This window comes from Bemisia tabaci, chromosome 4 (genome assembly GCF_918797505.1).
Source record: "Bemisia tabaci chromosome 4, PGI_BMITA_v3".
In the NCBI taxonomy this organism is placed as follows: Eukaryota; Metazoa; Arthropoda; class Insecta; order Hemiptera; family Aleyrodidae; genus Bemisia; species Bemisia tabaci.
Genome location: NC_092796.1, coordinates 59,660,654 through 59,670,598, shown reverse-complemented (window position 1 = coordinate 59,670,598; position 9,945 = coordinate 59,660,654).

Genomic DNA, 9,945 nt, shown 5'->3' with positions numbered 1-9,945 from the left:
TTCAAGTAAAACTAGTCTTAATATGTATTCTGTGAAAGATTCGAGCCCTAATTCCAATTATTAAGCATCAAAAAGTCAGTTTGAACTTTCTTTCCGCCATAAGGTTCTATGTAATTTCGGAACTTCAAACACGTATTTCTCGAAATAGCAAAAACTGCGCTTATGCGCCTTGTCCTCCAAGCCCCTCAATTCTCGTGCGGGAAATATTAACTGGAAACATTTTCTCAGTGAATGATTATGGTTTTGACGGTGGCAGAAATTCGCATACAAAAATATATGAAGCGCTTGGTGTGTAATTCTTTTTTCTAACTCATAAATAATACAGAATAAAAGTAAAAAAAATACTTGTTAATGTATATTTCAAACGGTCCATCGGACTTTGAACATCGAGAAATCTTTAGATTTTTTCCTGCAGGGCTATGCAAATTATTAGTCATTATGTCCGGAAGGCGTATTTTTCTGCTTATCCACTCGCCCTCTCTGTGAAAACTTGTTGCCACCACCGCTCCGGGATTCGAATCCGAGACCTACTGACCTACAGCCAAACGCGGACTAGGCCAACCTGTCTGGCTCGAAAGAAAATTGCTAATATAGGTATGTCATGCTGGCAGCTTGAATAAGATTTGCACGGCTGATAAGTCACTACTTACATCCTGGAGCAATACGCATGTAACAGATTTTAGGACATTTCGTCAAATTTTTGTGCAGTTCAATTGTAATAACTTGAACCTTAACTGTGCTGAAATCTGTCATGACTGAATATTTTAGTTCAGAATTATGGTGGATAGTTTCATCTTGTTTCAAATAATGGGAAGATTTCTCTCTCGACAATCTAACAACTTGATTAGTTAAGCCATCTTTAATTTCACACATTAATATTTTTATATACCCTTTAGATTCAATAATCATAATGTCTGGATTAATTATAATTAAAGTCATAGGAATTAAATGTAATGTAGTAGCGTATTACTTATATTAATTCTTCCTCATGATTTGGTGTTGGATACGGAGAACACATCGGAAGTTTCCAAAAATTCTTTCGCGAGAGATAACTGAGTTCATAGCTGAATCGATAGAATCACTTGTCTCGCACGCGCAAAAAAATTCAAAATCAAGTCCAGTAGGTCAGTGAGGATGAATTATGAGTCCGGCGAATCACTTAAGTCAAATCTGACAAAAAATTTCCTCCTTTTCTTGATACACTGCTCGTCACTTTTGCTGTGCTTCTGAACTTGTCAAGAGGAAATTGGCACACTGATGAGGAAAACTTCCCTCCAGTAAGTGCATCGTAATTAGTTTAGTGCGTGACTTAACTCAAACAGGTCTGTATTTCCCAACGAGAGGTATAAGTCGCTGAACACAATTTTTCACTCTTATCACAGATTTTAGAAGTTTCAGCAATTTCTAACAGTGTTCTCTACGTGGTATGATCATGTATTGCTTGTTTTGACCCTAAAGTACGTTCTAACTCTGGTTATTGGAGTCCGTCTCTTTACCCAGCTCGATGCCATGGTGTATTAGGTCCAGCGCGTATCGGCAGTGACTATGATGTCTTACTCAACCATGAACGAATTTTGACTCGCGAATACATTTGTCCTAAGGTAAATAACGTGTCGAAAATGATGAAAACGCAAAAAAGTAATTCAGAAACCAAGAAATACGAAAGTCTCTAAGCGCAACTTATCCGCAAAATTAAAATGTCTCGGTTTCACGCCGAACCGAACGATGTCATCAAGAACGAATTAGATGTGGCACGTGTTTCTGCGACTTCCGTCAAATGTTTTTCCTCTCCTCGTACGTGAAAACAATATGAATGTCAAAACTTTATCTTCAGAATCAAAGAGTGAAATCTCATTCATCTTATCTGCAACAACCAAGCAGCAATTCCACATTGAAATACGTAACATCAGTGAAAAATGAGAGGCGATGGCGGTTTGATTTTTGTCATGGTACTTCACTGTAAATAATTTTCCGTCATTCCGACGCGTTTAAAATTCTTTCGAGTCCTCGAAACTTTTTAAAGCGGGCTTCTTGGGCGGGGGGGATTTCGGCGTAAAAAGTACGCAATAAAATCACCTCGTAAAATACTCATCCGGTACTTTCAGAATATTAAATGGACGTATTTCTGCCAAACGGAACTATGTGCATTATGACGTGAGCCTTGTTATGCATATATTCTTACGGGTCTCAGGGCTCATGTCTTAATGCACATAGTTCCGTTTGGCAGAAATACGTCCTAATAGAAAATATAAGGTCTAGGGACCCATTGTTGGCTTGATCGGCTAAGTATCATATGTTTTTGACAGTGGGATTCTTTGATCGGCAAAAAAGAGTGATGGTAAATTGACACCAATCCTCCTCTGAATTAGTCCAATTTTGAAATTTTAAAAATTCTAACGCGAGTTCAAATAATCGTGCCGAGCACAGTGCGGCCGACGCATATTAGCGCCTGCAAGACTGCAGAGATACTTCACGTATTGCACCAAACAGCGCGGTCGGCAGGCAACGCATGTAAGCGCCTACAAGACTGCACGAATACTTCACGCACTGCATGCAAAGCACGGTGCGCGCTTTGATCTTAGTAACTTGTCGGTGTCAGACCAGACCTCCCATCCGCGGTGCGGTGGACACAATATCCAACCAGTATGTGCAACGCGAGCTTACAGTCCTCGAAGGATCGTGGAGATTTTCTTGCCTTCCGCTAACTTTCCCATCAATAAATATCCCTCCTTGCACCTCATCTACCGATTCCTGAGACGAATGAAACATCAAATTGAATGTATTTCTGCCAAACAGAACTATGTGCATTATGACGTGAGCCTTGTTACGCATATATTCTTACGGGTCTCAGGGCTTATGTCTTAATGCACATAGTTCCTTTTGGCAGAAATACGTCCAAATAGAAAATATAAGGTCTAGGGATCCATTGTTGGCTTGAGCGGCTAAGTATCATATGTGTTTTTGACAGTGAGATTCTTTGATCGGCAAAAAAGAGATTGATGGTAAATTGACATCAATCCCCCTGTGAATTAGTTCAATTTTGAAATTTTAAAAGAGTTTATACTCAGGGGTATCTTTTTCCATAATTTGTGGGCTTCAAAGAGCCTTGTTAAAAATGGGTCGAAATTCGCCCCTTTTTAGGCCCTCGATTTTGCCAACGGGACTTGCGCCAAATTGTTGCATATGATGCCCCTAGTCTCAGGTAAAAATTTCAGCTTGAGTTGAAAAGCGGTTTCGGAGATACGGGGGGGTGAAGTGGGGGAGTTGAGCGGCTGGCGTGCGCTCTTTCCGCGGCTGTTCCTCGCCAAATCTTCGTTTTGATGTCACTCATTACATGTTTTCTTATGTAATTTTTTGCGTACTTTCCATTTCTGACCTTAAAAATTACTTACAACCACTTCTCAAGGCGCTAGGGGGTGAAAATAGGGGTTGAACGGCTGGCGGCGCGCTCTTCCGCGTCTGTTCCTCGCCGAATCATCGTTTAGTTGTCACCCATTACATGTTTTTCTATGTAATTTTCCGCGCACTTTTCATTTCTGACCTTAAAAATTACTTACAACCACTTTTGAAGGCGCTAGGGGGTGAAAATGAGGGTTGAACGGCTGGCGGCGCGCTCTCTCCGCGGCTGTTCCTCGCCAAATCCTCGTTTTGATGTCATTCAATATATGTTTTCTGATGTAATTTTCCGCGTACTTTCCATTTTTGACCTCAAAAATTACTTAAAACCGTTTTTCAAGGGGCTACGGATTTTTTCACAGTTTTTTTTTTCTTTTTGGAGTTCTTTCAATTTATTTCGTAATATTCCTTAAGATCTATTGCTGCCGTATATTTTCAAGTTTTTTCAGTGTACCTCACACGCTTTACGAGAAAATATATACGCATGATTTCATCCGAACATAAATATTTACACGTAAAAATGATATAGCAAATATGAGAACAAATCTGAGATATGCCTCGCGTAGTATATTAATCTGATTAATAAAAATTCTGTCCTTTAGTTCGTAATTTATTTATTTAAAACCATCCCTCACCCAAGCACCCCCCTCACCCCCAAATTGAAAGAACCCCCCCCCCCCTCCGAAAAAAACTGTGAAAAAATCCGTAGCCCCTTGAAAAGTGGTTTTAAGTAATTTTTGAGGTCAGAAATGGAAAGTACGCGGAAAATTACATCAGAAAATATATATTGGATGACATCAAAACGAGGATTTGGCGAGGAACAGCCGCGGAGAGAGCGCGCCGCCAGCCGTTCAACCCTCATTTTCACCCCCTAGCGCCTTCAAAAGTGGTTGTAAGTAATTTTTAAGGTCAGAAATGAAAAGTGCGCGGAAAATTACATAGAAAAACATGTAATGGGTGACAACTAAACGATGATTCGGCGAGGAACAGACGCAGAAGAGCGCGCCGCCAGCCGTTCAACCCCTATTTTCACCCCCTAGCGCCTTGAGAAGTGGTTGTAAGTAATTTTTAAGGTCAGAAATGGAAAGTACGCAAAAAATTACATAAGAAAACATGTAATGAGTGACATCAAAACGAAGATTTGGTGAGGAACAGCCGCGGAAAGAGCGCACGCCAGCCGCTCAACTCCCCCACTTCACCCCCCCGTATCTCTGAAACCGCTTTTCAACTCAAGCTGAAATTTTTACCTGAGACTAGGGGCATCATATGCAACAATTTGGCGCAAGTCCCGTTGGCAAAATCGAGGGCCTAAAAAGGGGCGAATTTCGACCCGTTTTTAACAAGGCTCTTTGAAATACTCGGTGACAGACTTTGCCTCAGAACTTGCCAACTAGATGAAGATATGACCAAGGGGTTTGGGTGGGCAATTCCTGAATCAAGAAAGTTTTTGAGCGAATACAGTTGCAGGTCTTAGATTCCATCTCAGCGTGGTTTGTCGAAGGAAATCTGGCAACGCCTGAAGGCTCATACGGCGTTCTTCCTTACCACGGCAGCGTTATGGTATGTTAACCATGAAAATATTAATCGTATTTCGGGTAGGTTTTTTCCCCACAAGTTACGACCATAAAACCAACAAAAAAACACACTTTTTCAACCTAATTGGAGACGCGCGCTAATGATCCCAATGGATGCATACGAAATTGAAAGGAAGAGATCCGACATGACGGGTGGAAGAAGAGAGCCGAGAACAGAAATCGCTCGAAAAACCACTTAAGGCTCCGTTTAATTAAAAAATCACATGGGAGTTTTATCCTCCTGTAAGTAAGTCCGTTCTGCTAAATGCGATGCTCATGTATACACCGCGAGGGCGAAACGCCTAACTTTTTTTTTCTCAATATGTGACGAATTGCAGATTTCTTCAATTATTCTAAGGATATATGATTAATATTTTTATTTCATCTCCTTTCGTAGTTGGGGAAATCACTTCACCCATCGATAGAGTATAGTCCCTAAATGAGTCCACTCTGTTTAGATTTACCCACGAGGGGTCCGCGAGTTGGACTTCAGAGGGCGCTTCGCGCCCTTTGGGGGTTGAGCCGCGTAGCGGCCAGGGGGCCTGGCCACCAAGTACATCTTTATAGAGGTAGGTTCCTGTTCAAAAGTCACAATACAGATATTCTAATGTTCATTGATGCTTAATGACTATGGGCGTAACTAAAAGGGTCTTGGGGGGGGGGGGGGATGCCTGACTCGATGGGTTTTAAAACCTTGAAGGCAATCCAGACACGTGTGGATTTAATTCGTTAACCAATGACGGTGCGTGTAAAGCGTTTTTTGCGACATATGCTCATACTTTTTCGGCAGCTACATTTACGTTGTTTTCATCGTCTAACAGGGCACTCACCTTTTTTTTCCTTGACTGGGTGCATTGTTAAGACCAATTTTTTGTCCTCCTGAGTAGCACTTGATCTCCCTGGTATGTTTCAATTTTTTTCTCTCTTACTCATATCGAATTTGAATATGTTATAAGTTTTCATACGGTAACTCACTTTCGTCTTACTTTCGTCTTTTCGCCCACTCTACAATTTATTGGTGCTGCAACATTTATCAAGTCTCTGAATTCTCACGGATCATTTCTGTAATTTTTTTTAAAAGTAAGTAGCCTTTTTTAAAAGTAAATAATCGTTGGTTTGTTTCTTTTTGTTGTCCAATTACGCAGCAATTTTTTACCGCCCCTCCAGTGAAGATTGCTCATCTCCTTATCGCCTCGAGTTGAATGCCTTCCTATTTTTTATCGAGGAATTCCCTAACAATTTGTCCGCTAATTAGGTACTTTTTTTGCACCTGATTTTTTTCACGATTCATTTCTTTTTAAATTTCTCATGGGAGAAGAATAAACGAACCATCTAAACAGTAACTTTGACGTGGATCAAAACATTTGGTTGATTTTACCACTTAAAATTTAGCCGAATGGCCATGGCGAATCACTTTATGTCCGAGATAGAGCTACACTGATAGACTGGTTGTATCAGTGAATCTACATTTCTTTTTATTGTACTTAAATACGTTGGCACGCAATTTATGTACGATCATTTTTTTTCTTCTGTTTTTGACTCCCAATTGAAAGGCCAATGTCTATTTGTGGCTTTTATATCGCCAGTAACACGTTACACATTTTTTCGTCTGATTTTTTTTCCCTTTGTCAGCATTAATATCTCATTTGCGTCGCACTGACCGTTCACCCTCTTACGCACCAATTTTAATTTATACTCCTTTTTTTCTGGTGGTCAGGTACTTTTATATAACTTTTTTACCGCTGTTCGTGGACTTACACCTCTTGATCTCCCGTGGTTCATATTTTATCTCCATTACCTCAAATGGCATCGAAGCTTTTTGTTGGTTGTGAAATGTAAAATATATATAATCTATCAATAAGTTTTGAAATAATCTGCAGGCTTGTTCTGCCGTACTAAGGAAGAACGCCGTATGAACATTCGAGAGTTGCCAAATTTCCTCCGACAAAATGTTTATTTTTGAGAAAAGTTACCAGTATTTTTCCTTGAAATTTTTAGACTATTTAGATCAAATTACAAAGGAAATTCCCTGAAAAATCTAAAGAGAAAGGTTAATAAATTTTCCCGAAATTTCGTGATTTATCAAAGGAAACTTGGCAACACCTGAAGGTTCATACGGCGTTCTTCCTTAGCACGGCAGTGTTGGCTTTATTATTAGTGATAAATGCACCAGCGGGGCGATTATTGAAATTTCTTGTTTGTCGGGACGACATAGATGGCATAGGTTAAAAGGCGGAGCGTGATTGGTCGGCTATGTCTTATCGCTGCTTTATCGTGCCTTTGTCAGGTGGAATGATCGACAAGCTAACGGCACCTCTGAAGTTTCTGACAGTATGTCGATCATTCCACCTGACAAAGGCACGATAAAGCAGCGATAAGACATAGCCGACCAATCACGCTCCGCCTTTTAACCTATGTCATCTATGTCGATCCGACAAACAAAAAATTTCAATAATCAGGCTGCTGAGTGACTTAGACCTACCCGCACTGAAGGAATATTTAACGGAGAGCATCAGCATAAAAGATAAACAAGCTCTTATCATAGAGCACAAGTGAGAGGGATTCATCTTCATATTACACCTATGGGCTGATTGTTGAAATTGATAGACAAAGCTGTAGACAAAGAAGACAAAAGGGATATGGGGGCTCCTGATGGTGGAAGCAGGTGGTTGAAATAGACAAAGGAAGTAGATACTCGACTAAATAACGGCAATACACGAAGGACTCAATTGTTAGTCCATCATTTACCCCCTTAGTCTATAAGAACGACGAATTTCAACCAATAGGATCCCTCCATACTCCCTATGTCTTCTTTATCTATGGTTTTGTTTATAAATTTGTCTCAATCGTCGTGGTTGTGCCCCGCAAAGAGCACTGTGTAAAATAACATGATACACGGAGAAAAATACTTCGTGCATGGGACCAGAAGTTGAGGTCATATGGATCTCTGAAGTTTTCTGATCACGCATCCGAAAACTTGAGGTTGAGCTGCCGAAGTTCGGGTCAGACATTGAGGCACGTCGGTATGTACCGGAGTACTTTAGATGTTTGACCCGAACTTCGGTAACTGGACCGCAAGTTTTTAGATACGTGATCCGATAACTTCAGAGATCCATATGACCTCAACTTCGGGTCCCACGCGCGAAGTTTTTTTCTCTGTGTATGTCGATGGTGAAACTCCTAAACCACGTGGCTCGGTTTGCGACGTTGCATACTTCCTGTCATATTTCCTTTTTTACATGAAGAACTAGTCAACAGCAATTCTGGAAAACTTCCACGATTTCCCTCACTGTGTGGAACTGATTCTGAGAAATCTTCAAAGAATGATGTTGATTTATTTTCCTGCAAAAAATTGAAACAGGTGTGGAGATTTTACACACCGCATACGAGATACGTGGTTTGGGAGTTATATACCGCCGATTTATCCAATCATACAGGAGGAGCTACAGATGTGTCGGTGGAACAAGATATGAAACATGGAAATACTGCGCAAAATTCCCGGGAACCGTAAACCTAGCTTTTCTACTCCCGCGTTCAAGTCTCCGTGTACGTGCGTTAATTCAGGGGAGTGTTTAAATGAGAGTGATGGGTTGACCCACATCATGACGTACATATTTAAATATGAATTAAGCTGGAAAGTGACGATTAAAGAAGCGGAAACTTTTCCCTTGATCCTTGCTGTAACCCAATCTACGCGCGAATAAAATAATAGGGGCTTGGATGACATGGCGTATAAGTGCATTTTTTGAAAAAATTGAGATGTTAATGATTTCATGTAAAACTAGTTCTCGTGCATATTCTGTGAAAAATTTGCTCCCGAATTTTAGTTTTTAAGCATCACAAAGTCCGTTTTAACTTTCTTTCCGCCATAAGGATCCATGTAATTTCGAAACTTAAAACACGTATTTCTCGAAAGAGCAAAAAAACTGCACTTATGTGCCTCGTCTTCCAAGCCCCTCATTTGGTATTTATATGCAAAATGAGTTAGAAACTATCCCTGTTCCAAAAGTTGTAAGATTTATAAATTGCCCTATAATGAACGAAATAACACATAAGTACAAAACATTAAAAAAAATAGTTGAAAGGCAATTTTCTGTGGACTTGGATATTTTGATTTTTCTATTTATATTTGCTGTGCTTAAGGTGGTTCTGTCTTTTTCCTTCCGTTGTCCTTGTTCGGAAATAAATATATTTTACAGCAACTACTTTTCTTCCTCAGAAAGTTGTAACTACCCAATTTTTTTCGCTGTTTTCTCCTCTGTGCGCATAACCTTCCCGTAGAAATAACGAATTTAATCTCCCCAAAGTGGGAAAACGAACGTTATGACGCAATTATTCAAAGATGTGAATCACGCTGGGGAGTATGCATTGTGTTTGGAGCCGATGTATGATTTTACGCTTGATTTAGTAACCTGTTCTATCCACTCACTAAGGGAATAAATCATTTTAAGAAAAGAGAAAGATACCCCCGATTTTAGTAGAACGTGAGGGGTTGTAAATTATGGAAGATTCATTTCTTAGGAGATACATATCGACGGTGTATAAGTCCGCAGCCACGTATCTCGGTTTGCGACATTGCAGACTGCCTATCGTACTTTCGTTTTTAGATGAAAAAATCAACGGCAATATTTAAAAACTGCCGTGATTTTCATCTCTATGTGCGAAGTAAATTCTGCGAAAACTTCAAGGAATGATGTCGATTTGTTCTCCTATAAAGAAATAAAACAGGAGCGGAGGTTTTCAAACTCCGCAAACGAGATACGTGGTTATGGACTTACACCGTCGGCATCTTGCCACGATCTGATCAGATTTTTGTTATATTCGCTTAGAATATGTTGTAGCTTTCTTGGAAGCATTTTAATTATAAACAAAATTCTAAGACAGCCAATTATTACAGAATCGTGCTCAATCATATGTTTTTACAATACTGAAATTCTGAAGTTACTGGCACCTGTTTATTATGTCCTAAGAACAC